This window comes from Pelodiscus sinensis, chromosome 3 (assembly GCF_049634645.1).
Source record: "Pelodiscus sinensis isolate JC-2024 chromosome 3, ASM4963464v1, whole genome shotgun sequence".
Lineage (NCBI taxonomy): Eukaryota > Metazoa > Chordata > Testudines > Trionychidae > Pelodiscus > Pelodiscus sinensis.
Genome location: NC_134713.1, coordinates 82,791,701 through 82,810,830, shown reverse-complemented (window position 1 = coordinate 82,810,830; position 19,130 = coordinate 82,791,701). Strand labels below are relative to the sequence as shown.

At 41.5% G+C, this 19,130-nt stretch overlaps 2 protein-coding genes across 6 annotated transcripts in view; one reads left to right on the top strand and one right to left on the bottom strand.

Annotated features, from left to right (window-relative positions):
* The window catches only part of NT5DC1 (5'-nucleotidase domain containing 1), a 267,029-nt gene that overhangs the window by 179,091 nt on the left and 68,808 nt on the right, over nt 1-19,130 (bottom strand). The gene's annotated exons all lie outside the window — the stretch shown is intronic.
* The window catches only part of COL10A1 (collagen type X alpha 1 chain), a 70,419-nt gene that overhangs the window by 9,283 nt on the left and 42,006 nt on the right, over nt 1-19,130 (top strand). The gene's annotated exons all lie outside the window — the stretch shown is intronic.

Sequence of the window (19,130 nt, the reverse complement as noted above, 5' to 3'; positions counted from 1 at the left end):
GTTTTGCTCATATTGGAGCTTTTGAAGTAACAGTGCAAACGAGATTTTCCTAAATGATGGGGATTACAGGCAAATCATTATGGATGCAGAGGCAGCCACAGTGAATAGAATGGGTGTACTTACGCCCTCACTTTTTTCTTTGTCTGTAAAAGTGGAGTAAACTCTGGTCCTGCCAGAAAGCAATTCAATTTCTAAGATTTCCAATAGGCTATACAGGATGTCCTTTCACAGAAAGGAAAATCTATCGTTGCAATAGCTTCAGAGAGATTTACCTTTTATTCTTTCACCTAATCCAGTGACATCGGTCTGAAAATATACAAATCCACTGTAATGGATACCCGTCCTTTGCTTCATTGGAGCACATCATACGTTAGGAAAGCTCATTACAAAGTTAACATTTGCCACACACCTCAATACCATACATACTTTCATTTCAAATTATACATAAGACTCTCCTCTGTTCAAAATCTACTGTTCACCTGCAAAGTATGTCCTAAGAGCAAAATCCAAACTTATTCTCACCTAAACACTTCAGACACTTCTCACTGAGGTGATTTCTCTGCCAATTTTCAAGTTTCCATCTTTTGCCATTTTGGTGCAAAACATGTTACACAATTTTATACACACACACACACACACACACACACACACACACTCTAGAGATTAAAAACAGTTTTGTACACTCCACATGTGCAATGTCATAAGTATTTTTGTTGTGATTTGATTTTTTAAAAGTCATTTGTACTATCCTGCAGCTGTCAAATTTCAGTTCTACATAATCTGCAAAACATAGCATATTCTGTGGAACAAATAGCAGAAGGAAGAATTTAGTAGGTGGGGATACATGATGAGAGTATAGGAAATGTACTGAGGAACATTATTACTGTGTGTAGCAATTATTGGGGAACAAAACATCCACACAGCAACTGGCAATGAAACTGCAACAGGACAGAAACTCCAATGGAAATTACTGTTGTAAACAGGGCCAGATTTAGGGGGACACAAGTCAGGCAGCTGCTGGGGATGCCAGGCTTGCAGGGCACTGGCCTCTGGGAGAGGAAGTTGTTTTTGTTGTTAGCGACATCAGGGAAAAATCAAATGTTTGAAGTAACATGTTTCAGGTATTCCATATATGGATTCATTTTTCATTAACCTCCTAAAATGTTCTGGACCTTTGTAGACTCCCATGGAACCTTCCAGATTTTCTCAGAGCTACATTTTTCTTGAATGCTGTCAGCTATGTCCTTGTGGGTGTATAAAGGGTATGGCTTTGCTAGTCAGTGATACATATAAACAAACTGAAGTGAGCTGAAATATTGTGACCCTTGATATTTTGTATAATTGTGAAAATGTATTTTAAGACTTAGAAGTGACTAACAAAGGATATATTTGAGAAATGTCATTGGCATCTTATTAAACTCCTATCTATGCAAGAACATAAAATACTATTACTTCTTTTGCCATTACTGACATTCAATGTTTGATGACTTTCTAAGACTGCAGAACACAGACTTTTGCTCCCCCTAATACTGCCTGTTCCCTCCCTCCTCCTAGAAAATAAAATGTACCAATGGAAAAGCCTTCAGGAGCACTGTATAGGAAGGGAAAAGCTCAACTGCAATCTGATTTGCAGTAGGGGGAAAATCTGATGGGAAAAGATCTGAAACAAAACAACATAGATTGGACTATAGGCAGATTGATCCTCTCGGGGAAGAAGAAATTGCGGTGTGAAGCAAAAATGATGGACGTTCTATTACTAAGGAATTAGCAGATTTACTGGGTGATAAGGACTAGAAAAGGGAGGAAAGTGATAGAGAATCATATAGTTTTTCTGGTAGAGAAAAAGAGAGTGATGCTGAAGAAGAAAGTAGCTTCCATGAAAAGGAGAGTAAAGATGAAGAAAAATTCTGGTTTTCATGAAAAGGAGAGAAACAATAAAGAAAAATCAAACTCAAATGATGACAGAAATAACAGTGAGAAAAATTAAACACTATATATTGATACAACTGATCCTGCTCTATGACTAATGAACCTAAATTCTGCTGATAATTAACAAGGCAAAAATTAAGGATGTGATAATTTCAGCAAATGAATAGAAGCAACACATCTCAAAGCTATACCATAGAAGAGTGCTTGAGAATGCTCAGAAAATGAATCAGCACTGGCTAGTTTACTGGAAATCAAATGACAAAGTATTCTGGTTTTGTTGCAAAATATTTGACAAGAATGCCATATTTCAGCTACAATTGCTGGTATGACTTAGTTCAGAGGTGGGGAACCTAAGGTCTAGGGGCCAAATGCGGTTCCTAGATTGCCTTGATCTGGCCCCCGAAGCTCAGGGTCTTCCCCAACACTGGCACTTCAGCCCACCCTGCCACCCCACCATGGGCATGGAGCACAAAATCTACTAAGCTGAGCCTCCCCCCCCCCCAGGCTTTGGTGTGCGAGGGGAATGTGGGGAGTGTCTTTCTCCTTCTCAGTTGGGGGCCACGTCAGAAAGGGTTTATACTGGGTTTTTTGCTTCTCACTTGTGAGTGGCCCCTGACCCAAAAAAGGTTCCCCACCCCTAACGTAGCTAATGCTCTCAAGCAACATGAAAAGTCACCCAGCCATTTTGCAGCCCACCCAAAATGGATGGATATCGAGTCCAGGCTCAAGCTGAAGAAATGCAGCAACACATAAAACCAGTGAATTAATAATATAGAAACCTAGCAGTGGACAAACATGCTTGAGTGTATGGTCTCAATTACCCTCTTCTCCCTATGGCCAGGAGGCAGCAGGGGTTGGCAGTGGCAATCCAAACCTAGCTGTAGCCAGAGAGCTCCAGCCTCAGCCACAGAGCTTGGGGTCCAGCTGCAGCTGCCAAGCTCTGTCCACAGAGCTCGGGGTCTGGCAGTGGCAGCTAGAGAGCTCCAGTCTGGGGAGCTATGGCTGGACAGACAGCAGTGGGACTGGGCTGGAGCCCTAGCTAGGGGCTGCAGGACAGCACTGGCCATGTTGGGACTAAAATAAAGCTTCAGGACTGTTATGGATAAATCTATGACAATGGCTCAAACATGAGGGAAAGGAAGAGTGGCATCTAGGTAATTATCCATGAGCTTTCTTCGTGCTTTGTAGCTCATCCTGATTGCGTTAGATGCCGCAATGACATCTTTAGTTTTCATATCTCTCTTTGGAGCATCCTGCTTTCAGCATCAATTATCAGGTGCAAAGAGCCTCATGCACAATGTTACAAATCTGATCAAGAAGCTGCTAAGTGACACTCGCTGGGAGAGCAGCATTGACAGCCTAAGGCCCGTGAGATACCATTGACTGAGGTTTACAATGCCCAGATGGAACTGGCACAGTGAAGTAAAGCTGAGGCCAAAATCCATAACAGGCGCAAAGCCTTGCAAACCAGATCTATGATTTCACATTTCTGGTCTTAATTGTGGGTTGGAACAATACCCATTCCAAGTAAATGCTGGTAGCAAGGCATTACAAACTCAGTTGATGGATATCACAACAGCTACTACTCTGATGAGAAGCTGCCTTGATTTCATTGTAGCCTAGAGAAACAATGGATTTGAAGATGTTGTAACTGCTGTCAAAGAAATGGCAGAAACTTAGCAGTTGGGCCTGTCTTCAGAGAAACTCTTATTCATTGAAAGAGAGTCAGTTTGATTACTGGGGCAGAGATGAGGTGAGGTGAGGAAAGCTCAGAAGAAAAATTCAAGAGGGAGGTTTTTTTGCTCCTTGCTGATACTGCTCAGGTGTCCATCAAAGAAAGGTTTGTAAAAATGAAGCATCTCAACTAAATTGGGAGGCAAGGAGTTGTATGACCTTAGTAAGATGACGGTGGACAGGAAGGTCTCAAAGGATAGCCATGTTAGTCTGTATCTGCAAAAACAACAAGGAGTCCTGTGGCACCCCAGTGACTAACAAATTTATTTAATAAGTTTTCATGGATAAAATCAACTTCATCAGATGAATTGGAATGGAAGTTACAAAGGCAGGAGTAAATATAAGAACAACAACAAAAAAGTTACTTGTTAATGAGGACAATCAAGTTAGGATGGAGTGGCTTAATTGCAGCATTTGATGTGGAGATATGACTATCAAGAGAAGAGAAGTTGTTTTTGTAGTGCCTTAACCAGTTAAGAGCCTTATTCAGTCCTAAGTTGATAGTATTGAATTTGCAAATGAACTCCAGTTCAGCTGTTTCTCTGTAATTGGTTTTGAAATTCTGTTGTAGAAGGATGCCTACTTTTAAATCCATTACTGAATGTCCACGGAGGTTAAAGCGTTGCCCTAAAAGTTTATGTATGTTACCTTTCCTGATGTCTGATTTGTGTCCATTTATTCTCTGGCACACAGACTGTCCAGTTGGGCCAATATACATGGCAAAGGGGCATTCCTGGCACGTGCTGTCATATATCAGTTAGTGGATGTACTGGTCGAGGAGCCTCTAATATTGTGGCTTATGTAATTAGGTGCTGTGATGGTGTCACTTGTATAGATATGTGGACAGGAAAACTCTCTTGAACAATTGTATGGACCCTAACTAGAGGCTGACATAAGAAATATTTGGACATCTATGATAAAGATAGCCATCCCATTTTGCCACATGGGGAGCATTCTCCACTCTAGGTTCTCCAGTTCAATCATGATGTGGAGCTGAAGGATACTCCTCCTAGTGTATGAGTATCTTTGAAGATTCTGCTCTTGCTGCCCGTCACAGTCATGAGTGGTGGGTGCATATTTTCAAAGCTCAGGTTCATTAAAACATGTCTTTGATCAACAATAGCCAAGAGACTGATCACTTGCTATTTTCAAGTGAAAAGTAGCATTGACCAGTCTTTGGATCTCTCTGACACTGTGCTTCAGTGACATTGTGCTAAGGCTGTCTCCTACTGTAACACAATTTTATACTAGCCCATTCAATTTTGGTGCACAAGTCAATCTCTTAATTTTAGTATATTTCAGTTATTTTTACAATTAGAGTTCCTATAAGCATAGAAGAAACTATTTTATTTCTTATACAAGAATAAATAAATATAGATTTACAGATCCAAGCATGCAAATTTATTATCTTATATGACAGGGATAGATCATGTATTCAAATCGTGTATTTAAGTCATTAAATAGCCTACAAAAGCAATAAATATAAAGGTATTCAAAGGTTAACAAATGGAGGAAAGAGTGCCAAAGACTCTCCTCGCTTAAGTGTCATTTGGTCCAGGGCCAGCCTGGATGCAAACAATACAATGAAAAGTTTATGAAAAGTGGCATATCAGTGTGGTGTGGAAAGTGCTACTGCAGTAAAAAACAGAACCTGCATTTGGATGTATCTGCATATATACTGGCAACCCACAGAAAAAGTTTTACCTCTACTTTTGAAAAACTTCTACTGTTGCTTTCAAAAAAATTTGTCAGTGGTTGGCAGTCAGGACTTTGAATAGAAATACTGTGCAACACCTAATGCAGATCAAACTTTAGGCTTTGTAACCTTGACAGTGGCCCTTTAACAGCCCATTTTTGTTACCGCAGTTTTATTTTTACCATAGACTTTACTATCTAAATTCACTTTCCAGTTAGAAAACTAGACTTTAGACTCTTTTAGCTTTTTTATTTCAACAAGAAACCTTTGATAATAAAAAGTATTTTACCAATAAGGGCAGAGTAATGATTAAGTAGACCATACTCTCAAATGTAAAGGTCAGTCTAGACATTCTGTGTGGTGGAAAGCACAGGGTGTTTGACATATTATTTCCTGTCAATTGTAAGGCGATGTGTGTGTGCTTTGTATCTGTAAATAGCCTGGAATAGTTTCGAAACACTTTTTCCTCTCTCTTTCTGGAAAATCTGGGTTAGGGGCAAAACTAATGGGTTAACTGAGACTGTGCATTTAAAATAATATTTTCATTAATATTTTAAAAAATCATTATTTAGAACTTTTTATATACACTAAAATGTTTCTGTTTTCAAGCTCTGAAAAAAATATGTAATTAAAACAAGATGTCCTGCCAGGAAAGATATATTTTGAGAACAGTTTTGGCTTCTTGTGGAGCTGTGGTTATCCATCAGAGATTATTTGCTTGCCTTCTATAGAAAAAAGCAAGAAAATATTTGAAAATGCAAAAATCTTAAGGAGTAAAGTCTCACAAACAGTACAAAAAAATCTTCCTTCTCAAACAAAGATGTGCAGGTTGTTTTTCAGTGAACAATGCACATAAATCATTTATCTGAACAAAGCAAAATAAATGTAAGTAAAATGTTCAAGTATACTTTTAATTATGTTTCTTTCCAAAGGTTAAGAAGTGCAAATTACTCCAAAAGATACATTTTTAAGTCTTGTGAAGCAAATAATTTAAGTTATCAAATGAAGATGACTGCATATATATTTTCTAGTTATTTAAGTCTCCCAGAAATTCACCTGAATTCTAACACTTCATGTTATATCACGCTTCTAAAAGCACTGGCCATTTCACAATAAAAACCCAGAATTTATAACCCGAAGTACATGATCGAAAACTGTTCTTGGAAACAAATACTGAAAATGTGGCATCCTGGATAATTTCCTCCTTTTACATAGAAAATATAAAGGCTATGAGAACATCCTGTTATTTTAGCCAAAAAGATTTTCTAGCAGTTGGATATATATTTATTCTTCCTGTTAAATGCAGTATATTATATATATATACAGGTATGAAAAGAGACTTTTTTTAAAGCCATATTCATCTTAATTGAAAGATACACAGGTGACATAAAAGGATTAAAAAAAACTAAAAAAATAAAAATTACGGTCCTTTTGACATGCTTCAAAGGGACTTTTTTTCTAGTCAATATGTCTGAAGATACATGGTAGATATTTTATAGCACAATGGACAAATCATGATGTGGAATTTTCTAAAGTGCTCAGGTTTGGGTTAATTCTGGTCACATTAAAGTTAATGGTAAATCTCAGATTAACTGCTGAACACTTTTGAATATCCCATCCAGATTGTCTATAATCAGTATCAAGCCTGTATCACACATCTCTCTGTCTCTGTCTCAGTCTCTTTCTCTCAATCCCAGCTGGGAAAGTGCTAATATAGTACATGTTCACTGAGAGGCACCAATGAAAATATTTATATAACACTGTTCATTTGTCTAGCTCATTAAAAGCATAAATCAAGCAATATTACAAGCCTAAAGAGCTTGCACTCTACTAAAACAAAGTATTTTTTTTTAAAAGGATGATATCCTAGCATGAGAGGAAGAGTGAAATATTTTGTTAATGATATGAAAAAGAGCAATTATTTGAAGAGAGTGGTTATAAGAAAGTATTTAGGAATAAGATAGAGGAGGTTGCTTGGGAAACTGCACCAGACATAGCTGGCAGCAAGAAGCTAAGAATAAATGAATGGAGGACTGCTTTCTATTACATACTGCTGACGCCTAGTAAGTTTGTTAGTTGTCAATACCACCGGTGTGCCATTCTTTGAAATATAAGTTTTTCAGACTGTGCAAATTATACCTTTTAGTATAAGCACTCACTTACTCACCAAAAGGTTATGAGAATCAGATTTGTAAACGCTAGTGGAGCTTAGTATCAGAATCATGAAATTTCATGCTTCCTGGAAGTAACGGAGATCCCTAATGTTTTACATTGCTTTGGATTGTTCTTCCACACTGTAAAATCTGTTCTACTACCTTGCTCAAGCAACTAAAAATTGAAAGAACACGAGTTCAAATTCTGCCAAAGAACCCCAAAGGAACTCAGGGCAGAATTTGGGCTCGTGGAATTTAAAATTATTGTAATATGCTTATATTACCAATAGGGTTGCCAATAGGATTGCCAGATGTCCGGTTTTCACCCAGACAGTCTAGTATTTGCGGGCTCCATCCGGTTAAAAAAAAACCCAGGAAATATTGGACATGTGCAATGTCTGGTATTTCCTGTTTCCCTGGGATGGAAGCCCAGTGGGGACAATTTTCCCCTTCCACATCTGGTGGAGGCAGGGGAGCGAGGAGACGCCATGCTAATGGGGCACCGGGCTGGGTTCGGAGCAGAGCACGTGCTGCTCTGGCCCACGTGACCAGCAGAGACTGGGAGCTGGCCATGTGATGCCTCCCTCTCTCTACAATGTGAGCTGAGGCAGCCGGGCCAGGCGGCAGAAGCAGCCACTTTAAAAGTCAGATTGTTCCTCCATGCCTGGGTCTGCAGGACGGAAGGGGGGAGATTTGATTGGGGCAGAGGCTCCAGACGCTGGGGATGCCTGCCTCAGGGAGAAGGGGGAGTGCACTGGGATGGGAGAATGCTGGGAGGGGGCCTAGCTCTGAGACAGGGGTCAGTGCATTGGGATGGAGGGAAGCTAGGAGGGCCTTGCTCTGATGCAGGGGTGAGTGCATTGGGATGGGGGGCGCTAGAGGGGCCTGGCTGTGATGCAGGGGTGAGTGCATTGTGATGGGGGGACACTAAGGGGGCCTGGATCTGAGGCAGGAGTGAGTGCATTTGGATGTGGGAACTGGGGGTGTGTGGCTCAGGGGGAGGGGTAGCTGCATTGGGGGTTAGTGTCTGGTCCCAAACTGAAGGGTGTGGTGCAACTTTTGCTTAACAACTTTGCCCCTCCCCCTTTTTATTTTGCTTAACAACTTTGTTCTCCCTCCCTTTTTTTTTCCTGACAGACTTTTTTCCCAGTATGTGGTTGTTTTTTTTGGCGGTGAGGGGAGGGAGTGTGCAGTATTTTTTGTTAAAACATTTGGCAACCATAATTACCAAACAATCCTACCTATATAAATCACAATTCTGCAAGGACCTCAACAGTTCCAATGTCTCCATCTTTTACATAAAGTACAGGTTGGACCTCCCTGGTCCAGCACTGTCAGGACCTGACCGATCCCAAATGAGGGAGGGTATGTCTACACTACAAAGTTAGTTTGAACTAACGGACGTTAGTTCGAACTAACTTTAATAGGCGCTACACTAGCGCTCCGCTAGTTCGAATTTGAATCGAACTAGCGGAGCGCTTAGTTCGAACTAGGTAAACCTCATTTTACGAGGATTAAGCCTAGTTCGAACTAGCTAGTTCGAATTAAGGGGTGTGTAGCCCCTTAATTCGAACTAGTGGGAGGCTAGCCCTCCCCAGGTTTCCCTGGTGGCCACTCTGGCCAACACCAGGGAAACACTATGCCCCCTTCCCGGCCCCGGGCCCCTTAAAGGGGTACGGGCTGGCTACAGTGCCCGTGCCAGGTGCAAGCCTGCCAGCACCCAGCCAGCAGACCCTGCACCTGGCACGGCACAGAGCCACCCACCCGAGAGAGAGTGCCGTTTTTTTGACGTACAACCTGTACTTCCCCTTTTAAACTCATCAAATCCAGTTTCCAAGACTTTAGGAACTAAGAAAGAAATAGATTTTGAGAAATTAGAGAATTTAGAATGTTTCAGGGGCTGTCCACAAAAGAAATCACCACTGACTTATGCTATGAGCTTTGCTCCCTTCTTCTAAGATCAGACCTTTCTAAACTGATGTAGAGTGATACATTCATTTGTAAATTTAGACAACTAACAGCATTCATCCTTGTTTACAAGTCACTATTTTTCTCAATATAGGCATTTTAATAATTCAATTCTAATTCTGACAGAGTCTAAACGTGTTGCAATACTTTAAAAGTGTGACAAAAAAACACTGATAAAATAGTAAATCATAAAGGGTACTGGCCACCACAGTCCGTGCTGGGTCTGAAGGTTGAGGATAGTATTCCTGAAGTGTCATCACAGTCCTCACAAGCCAATTGTCAGCCCTCACTTTCAAGCATGCTTCCCAGAAAAAGTTGAGTCAGTAAGAAGGGCATTCCTTCTGCCCTGCTCTCCACAAAGTGAATATTCCATCTTTCCTTCTGTTTCTTTTAACCTATTAGCTCTAAGATGGGCACGTTATTGCTCTGTTTGTATGTAGTTTTATTTGGTCAAAACATTCTAAACCATAATTTTTCCTCCAGTGCCCCTCTCCCTTTCATATTAGTGCACATTTTTGTTTGGAGAGGGTGATGATTGGGTGACCTTTTGAATTAAGTGCTACATTTCAGATTTGTGGCATTTAAATCAAACAAAGCTGTGAATGTTGGTTCAATTATGCCCTCTTTGCAGCTCATCCAAACAACCAACCATAATGGCATTGCATGATATGTAAGTGCAGAATCTGGCTAAGGAAGAAAACGATAAATAAATTGCTGCCAAACAAGAGAAAGAGGTCACATGCAACAGCAAATGGTTGTATGGGATCTTCTCTTCTGTGTGGAATTAACTATAGCTTCTCATCCTAAGAATAATTCTGGAACTCATGACGACAGTGTTGAGCAGTCAGAGCAATACTTGGTTAAATACAGCTGAATAAAACACTTAACTTACCCAGGGTTCTTCCTCACATGGGGTATGTCTACACTACCCCGCTAGTTCGAACTAGCGGGGTAATGTAGGCATACCGCACTTGCAAATGAAGCCCGGGATTTGAATTTCCTGGGCTTCATTTGCATAAGCCGGCCGGCGCCATTTTTAAATGCCGGCTTGTTCGAACCCCGTGCCGCGCGGCTACACGCGGCACGGGCTAGATAGTGTACAGATAGTGCGGAATGGCTTGCTAGTTCGAACAAGCCGGCATTTAAAAATGGCGCCGGCCGGCTTATGCAAATGAAGCCCGGGAAATTCAAATCCCGGGCTTCATTTGCAAGTGCGGTATGCCTACATTACCCCGCTAGTTCGAACTAGGGTGGTAGTGTAGACATACCCTTGCTGTTTAAGACAAGACTCATGATCTGTCTAAAACAGTGATTCTCACACTTTTTGGGCTCCGGAGGCCTTTACATGCGTAAAAATTTATGCGAGCCCCAGTGGTCCACTGATTGTATGTGTTGTACCTATCGATGTTTCCAGTTTGTCAACCTCGCGGAGCCCTGAAACACTGGTCTAAAATACACACGGTAGTTCAAACTGAAGTTGTGGATTTGATGCAGAAATGCTTTGGCCTACATTATGGAGATCAGATTAGATAATCAGACTGGTCACCTCAGACCTTAAACATTATTATGAATCTTCAATCTATGAACTGTGCAAGAGTGCACAACTTGAAAACACATATAAAGTGTTTTGGGAGTCAATTGGAAATCTGGTATTAGTTCATCAAACAATAAAAAGACTCTTCAGTCCAACTGAATTACCAGTCTAGCTGAAGAAATCAAGTGACTGACCAACTGCAGACAAGCTTGAAATTGGTGGCAGAACATAAAACATCTGTATTTTAGACCTGAGGGAAGAAACTTCCTATGAAGTTAAAGAGCTTGAAGTAAATACAAAATTCCCTGATTCCTGATGTTGTAAGCCAGAATTCCAACAAATGCTTTACCACAGCAGACAACATTCTTGGCTGTCATTCCTGCAGGGTCATTTTATAATGAATCCTGAGTCCATTGGCAACTGCAAAAATGAGAGTTGAGAACGTCAGTACAAAGAATGATAAAAATTCTGTTTTTATTGAAGACATCAGGATCAAAATTCAAGCTCAAAGATGGTCTACAATACCTCTGAATTGACAGAGTGCATCTAGACTGGCATGATTTTGCACAAAAGCGACTGCTTTTGCGCAAAAACTTGCCAGCTGTCTACACTGGCCGCTTGAATTTGCGCAAGAGCACTGACTTTGTAATGTACAAAATCAGTGCTTCTTGGGCAAATACTTTGACGCTCCTGCTCGGGAAAAATCCCTCTTGCGCAAAAATACTTGCTCAAGAGGGCCAGTGTAGACAGGGAAGAATTGTTTTGCGCAAAAAAGCTGATGGCTAAAATGGCAATCGGGGCTAACTTGCGCAAAATCGCGCCTAGACTAGCCACGGATGCTTTTGCGCAAAAGCATCCGTGCCAATCTCGATGCGCTTTTGCGGAAATACTTTTAACGGAAAAACTTTTCCATTAAAAGTATTTCCGCAAAATCATGCCAGTCTAGACGCAGCCACAAAGTGTTACAAACACCTTCAGGATTTATATACAGCATTCTAAAAACTGAAATACTCACCTGGAGAAGTGAAAAAATAGATCAAAAGAGCCAAAAAAGTACCCAGACATGAACTACTTCAAGACAGGCCCAAAAGAGAAAACAACAGAATTCCTCTTGTCAACAGAATTCCTCTTGTCATCACCTACAGTCCAAAACTTAAACCCCACCCACACATTATCAACAATCTACAACCTATCTTGGAAAATGAACCCTCTCTCTCAGAGCAGAGGCGTAGCCGGGGGCAAAAGCAAAATTTGCGCCCCCCCTTCCTCCGCCACCACATGACAGGGCCCCGAACCTGCTGCACAGCTGAACATGACGGGGGTGGGGGAGCTTGTACTGCATCTTCCCCCACCCCATCCAGTTTGGTGCAGAAACTATCCCACTGTTGAAGAGGGAGGAAGGTCGGGCTGGGGGTGCAGAGGCAGGGAGGAAGCTTCAGCAGGTGGTGGTGGATGGAGGAGGAGCAGGCGAGCAGAGTTTTGATAGGGGGAGCAGAAGGGAAATTACCCCCCCACACTCCTCCTTTGCTACGTCAGTGAATGTAAGAGATTAATTTACCTGTTAAAATAACACTAAGCAAAATTTTGTAAATAAAACTAAAACACAACACGAGAATCGCCCTTGTTTTCTTGAAGCAACAAGTAGCCTAAGGCTGAGGATACACTGCAAGCAAAGCTTTCAGTCTGCCACAAAGACTTTTTCCTTCAGGCTGCTGTGAGATTCTATCCTTAAGTAAAGGAGAGAGGTCTCATTGAGCTGCTCTTCCAAATTTCACACATGCCATCCAGCTGAAGCCATAGATATCAAGATTCAAGGCCAGCCTTGCCTTTGGCAGATTGCCTCGCCAGGTGTTCACAATCACAAATCCGAACATGTATAAGACTTTTAGTTGAGAAAGCCATGTTTAATCCCAAGTCTCTGCTATGACTGGGAGATGTTAGTGACCTATAGAAAATACCAGCATTTTCTTTGGAAAATCCACAACCTACAGTTTTCAGACACACAATTTTCTTTCTACAATTGCAACATATTTGTTTAAACAACTTCATCGTATCCCCATCACTCCTTACAAAGTACATTGTCCATGAAGGTCAATGGGGCTGGGCTATTTTATATGTAAAGGTACTGAGAAATGTATATGTCAATACCAAGATGGCAATATGTACATTATGTAAATAATACCGAATAATAATTGCCAAGTAAGACCAGTTCCCAACCTGCTTAGAAAGGGCCTAATACAATTTAAATTTTAATCTGGGATAGAGCCCAAAACAATCTGTTGATATGATCCAAAAAGATCCAGATAACATTTAGTCACCCTTCAAACATATAAGGGAAGAATCAGTAAAAGCCCCACTGTCTGTTAGAGTTGATCTTTGAAGAAAATTGGAGAGACTTTGAATTTACTTTTTCTGTCAGCAGCGCTTTCTCTCACTGAATGTGGGGTCTTCAGCACAGGTTCCACTTGATGTGTCAGAATAACACAGAAATGCGTTGTCACAGCTAACTACATTCAGGTCAAAGCAACATGCACCCCAAAGACAGAAGAACAAATCCCTTGAAGCTGGAAGTCAAAACATCTAACCTCTTCACAGAGCTCACAAAGGGTCTTGTTCATCCAGAAACACAAGTCATAACAACTCTCTCTGGAGAGAGACAAAATGTCCTGCCTCTCATTGATGGACGTACCAAATGTTTTCATGTGGCATCTTACCATGCTGTTTAAATCGACTGCTTGGATGAGGAAGACTCACAAAGAGTCTGCCCATCATACACACTGGAGCAACATGGTGATTTACCACCGTGGTAACAGACCTGATCTCTCTGTGGGTTCTTGTGGAGCGGCAGGGAGCTTGCGGCAGTCTCTTGGGGGGAGAGTCTAGGGGTGCCTCTATTCCAGTGGTTCTCAGTAACCACACAACACACCTCCACCATTTGTCTGTAAACACTTGGAAAGTGGCAAGGTGATAGGGAACAGCCAGCATGGATTTGTAAAGAACAAATCATGTCAAACCAATCTGATAGCTTTCTTTAATAGGATAACGAGTCTTGTGGATAAGGGAGAAGTGGTGAATGTGGTATACCTAGTTTTTAGTAAGGCGTTTGATATGGTCTCGCATGATATTCTTATCAATAAACTATGTAAATACAACTTAGATGAGGCTACTATAAGGTGGGTGCATAACTGGCTGGATAACCATACTCAGAGAGTAGTTATTAATGGTTCACAATCCTGCTGGAAAGGCATAACAAGTGGGGTTCCACAGGGGTCTGTTTTGGGACTGGCTCTGTTCAATATCTTCATCAACGATTTAAATATTGGCATAGAAAGTACGCTTAAGAAGTTTGCAGATGATACCAAGCTAGGAGGGGCTGTGTCTGCAGGATAGGGTCATAATTCAAAATGACCTGGACAAAGTGGAGAAATGGTCTAAGGTAAACAGGATGAAGTTTAATAAAGACAAATGCAAAGTGCTCCACTTAGGAAGGAACAATCAGTTTCATACATACAGAATGGGAAGCGACTGTCTAGGAAGGAGAACGGCAGAAAGAGATCTAGGGGTTATAGTGGACCACAAGTTGAATATGAGTCAGCAGTATGATGCCGTTGCAAAGAAAACAAACATAATTCTGGGATACATTAACAGGTGTGTTGTGAGCAAGACATGATAAGTCATTCTTTCGCTCTACTCTGCTCTGGTTAGGCCTCAATTGGAGTATTGTGTTCAGGTCTGGGCACCGCATTTCAAGAAAGATGTAGAGAAATTGGAGAGGGTCCAGAGAAGAGCAACGAGAATGATTAAAGGTTTAGAGAACATGATCTATGAGGGAAGGCTGAAGGAATTAGGTTTGTTTAGTTTAGAAAAGAGAAGATTGAGGGGGGATATGATAGCAGTTTTCAAATATCTAAAAGGGTGTCAGATGGAAGAGGGAGAAAACTTGTTCATCTTGGCCTCTAGGGACAGAACAAGAAGCAATGGGCTTAAACTGCAGCAAGGGAGGTTTAGGTTGGACATTAGGAAAAAGTTCCTAACTGTCAGGGTAATCAAACACTGGAATAAATTGCCCAGGGAGGTTGTGGAATCTCCATCTGTGGAGATATTTAAGAGTAGGTTAGATAAATGTCTATCAGGGATGGTCCTGCCATGAGGGCAGAGGACTGGACTCGATGACCTCTCGAGGTCCCTTCCAGTCCTAGTATTCTATGATTCTATGATCATAATCATCCAGGAACCCACCCCTGCAATCAGCCCCAATGCCAACTCTGCCAACACATCTACACAAGTGATTTCATCACTGAACCCAACCATATCAGCCACCAAATCAGAGGGTCATTGAACTGCACATCCACTAATGCGATATATGCCATCAAATGCTAGCAATGCCCCACTGCAATGTATATTGGCCAAACTGGACAGTCTCTACAGGAAAGAATTAATGGACACAAAACAGATATCCGAAATGGAAATACACAAAAACCTGTTTGAAAACACTTTAATCTTCCTGGTCACTCATTAATGAATCTCCAAGTTGCCATTTTGTTTCAGACCAATTCCACAAGCCAAATACACAGAAAAGGGTTGGAACTTAAGTACATTCACAAGTTTAATTCTTATCCAAATGGTATCAACCAGGATATTGGATGGCTCGCACCTTATCTTCCACATCTTAATGAATTAAACAACCAACCAATGAAGGTGCTAATGGTTCTTGATGTCTGTGTAGAATCTGGTGTTGGTCACCTTCCTTTCCAAGTGCAAACTAATGGGTCTTATCAGCCTCTTGTAACTATTTAGTCTTTAAGGTGCTACTAGACTATTTGGTTTTCTTTTTAATTTTTCCTGTTACAGACTAACTCGGCTATCCCTCTGAAACTTATCTACTCACTGTCTCTTTTTTTTCTCCCCACTCTCCATTTTTTTCCATCTCCACCACCCTACCTCCTTCCCTTATTTATTCTTGGATCTGGACTTCCAACACTCCTGTAATCTGAAGAAGTGGATTGTGCCCATGAAAGCTCATAATACCATCTAGACTATTTGTTGTTTTTTAAATTTTTCCTGTTATTGCACTGTTAGACTGAGAATGCTGCTCCTGGCCAGTAGGGGAGGAAACTTACAGTAATAAGGTAAAATTGGAAAACATAAAACTTGCACTCAAATTAGAGGTTGGCTCTGCCTGAAGTTAGAGGATTGTTTGCCTTTTTTTTCAAACAGCCTTTTTATAGGAGCTCATTCTAACTTAAATCAATAGGCAGTCCAACAGGTTCTGTGGTCTAACACTAAAATGTTGATTTATTTTGCTGGCTGTAGCATTTTAAAAAGGTCTTATTCTAAATTAATTCTATTTAAATTATTCTCTTTAAAGGTTAATTCTTAAATTGGGTTGTCGGGTATTTTATAGTGGGAATAAAGCAAACAATACACCTATTTACATATGCTCTCAATACCAATTCACGTGAGGCTATCCAAATTTAGAAAGGCACATCTTTATTTCATTCTCTCACTTAGTCTGATTTTCACAAAATGGACTCCATTCACCTTTGTTTTGGGGAATTCCTGCTGTTACATTCACTGGTTATTAACATCAGCACATGCAGCTGACAAATTCTAATAACTGCAAGACATGAGATGCATTTTGCATGTGTAAATTCTCTTGCTGTGCTATGTGGTCTCAGAAAAAATTATTCTGAAGGAGGAAGGAATACATGGAGGGATATAGAATGTGGCAGGGTACAAATGGGGAAGGGACAACGGAGGTGCAGGGATTATGGGACAGTGCACTGGATGGTCCAGTGAAAGAAAGATATTTTATATATATTCAAATTGTAATACCTTACATTTTCTACATATGAAACTAAATGCTTTAATTTCCCCAGTATAAAGGCCTTCAAAAGAGTTAAGAGTGACAGAGCAGGGATTATATGCAATAGCGAACATCTCTTATGTATTTTAAAAGTGATTATAATTTCTGAGAGAGTTTAATGTTTTGAGAAGTTAGTTGGATTCCACTGAAAAATACTTAAAATTTTTATAAAAATTAAATAGATCTGTTTGCAAACTTAATACATTACACATATGCATCTCCAAATAATTGTAAGAAAAATATGTAAGTATTCTGAAGTTCCCATAGATAGATGAACCTTCCCTTCTCTCCTTTAACAGAACCCTTTAACTATAAGACTCTAAAGCTAGAAGAGATATTAAAAGGCCATCATCCATGTGTCAGATGTGCATTAAACTATTTCTAAAAGTAGTGGGGTTTGACCCCACAAAGCCATAGATTCTGAAATTTATATTCATTTCAGTCAGAAAGATTACAGGCAGTCCCCGACTTACGTCGGATCCGCACTTATGAACGGGGCTTTCTCGCCCCGGAAGTCGGGGCGAGAAAGCCCCGTTCGTAAGCTGCTCCGGTGCCCCATGTCTGCTGGAGACCGTCTCCAGCAGACCAGGGGCACCGGGCGGGTTCCCGCGCTTCTGAGGCTTTGCCAGAGCAAAGCCTCAGAGGCGCGGGGAACCGCCGCGGCTGTGGCTTCAATCTGGGTGCCTGTGGTCTGCTGGGGACCGTCCCCAGCAGACCACAGGCTCCCGGACTGAAGCCACAGCCGCGGCGGGGTCCCTCGCCTCTGAGGCTTTGCCAGAGCAAAGCCTCAGAGGCTCTGCTCCCCGTGTCCCTGGTCTGCTGGGGGGGGGGGGGGGGGCAGCTAGTGTGCTCCCCCCCCCCCCCCAGCAGACCAGGCTTTTGTTTTGGACTCTGGGGCAGAGCAGCTGGGGCGCTGCCGATTGGTCCTGCAGCGCCCGCTCTGGGCACTACTGGACCAACCCGGCAGCACCCCAGCTGCTCTGCCCCAGGTCCTGATTCAGCCGCTGCTGGTCAGTTTCAGCAGCGGCTGAATCAGGACACCTGGGGCAGAGCAGATGGGGTGCTGCTAGGTTGGTCCAGTAGCACCCAGGAGCGGCGCTACTGGAGCAACCCAGCAGCACCCCAGCTGCTCTGCCCCAGGCGTCCCCAAGTCAGCTTCTGCTGAAACTGACCAGCGCTGACTACAGGAAGCCCCAGGCAGAGTTGCTCTGCCCCGGGCTTCCTGGAATCAGCTGCTGATCAGTTTCAGCCGCAGCTGACTTCGGGACGCCTGGAGTTCTTAAGTTGATTCTGTATGTAAGTCAGAACTGGCGGTCAGTTTCAGCAGTGTCTGAATCTGGACGCCAGTTCCGACTTACATACAGATTCAACTTAAGAACAAACCTACAGTCCCTATCTTGTACGTAACCCGGGGACTGCCTGTACCTGATTTAACAAGGTACTTAAGCACATGCTTAACTTTAAAAACTTTCAAACAGTCTCAGTCACAGCCTTAAGTTGTTCATAGGTACCCTGCTGAAGTCATGGCGATAGAGAATAACTTTTTTATGTGGAAAAAACATACTAGTAAAAACGTTTGAACTACCAGAGCAGAATGAAGGTTTCAGGGTACTCACAAGAGACAGCTCCCCTTAACAATCGAGATTACAAAGAGCAGTTTTAAGGGCTGCAATATTAATCTTCTACATTTATTTGAAAATATTGAAACTGATTCTTTCAATAAAAGTGTCTTCCCTTTTGGAACTTATGCTACAGCAGAAGTTCAACTCTCTTCACTTCCTCCATTATTTTCCAGAATACATTTTTATAATTGTCTCATTATGTAATACCATAGTAGCCAGAAGTCTCATTCAGGTTCTAGGCCACATAGCAGAAACATCTAGTAAGTGACTGAATCAGGACTCAGGGGTTTATAATCTAAGATGCAACAAGTCAATATAAAGAAAAAAGAGGGTGTGCCAAACAGAAACATCAGAGTAACACTAACAAGAACATACAATTAGAAAATTAGCAGGCTGAGTTTAAGTTATAAACTAAGGAACAATATTAATGGTATTAGTAATACTTATTTGTCACATAACTAGCCACTGGCTGTAGGAAGTTTACCATAGGAAACATTATAGAACTGAGTCTGTCATGGTTGCTTCCCCACTCTGGCATGATAAAAGTACCCCAACATCTTATCTACCAGGCTTTGGGCCAGGAGCTTAGTTACAAAGGAGAGCAAAACTCATTTTTAAATGCACAGAC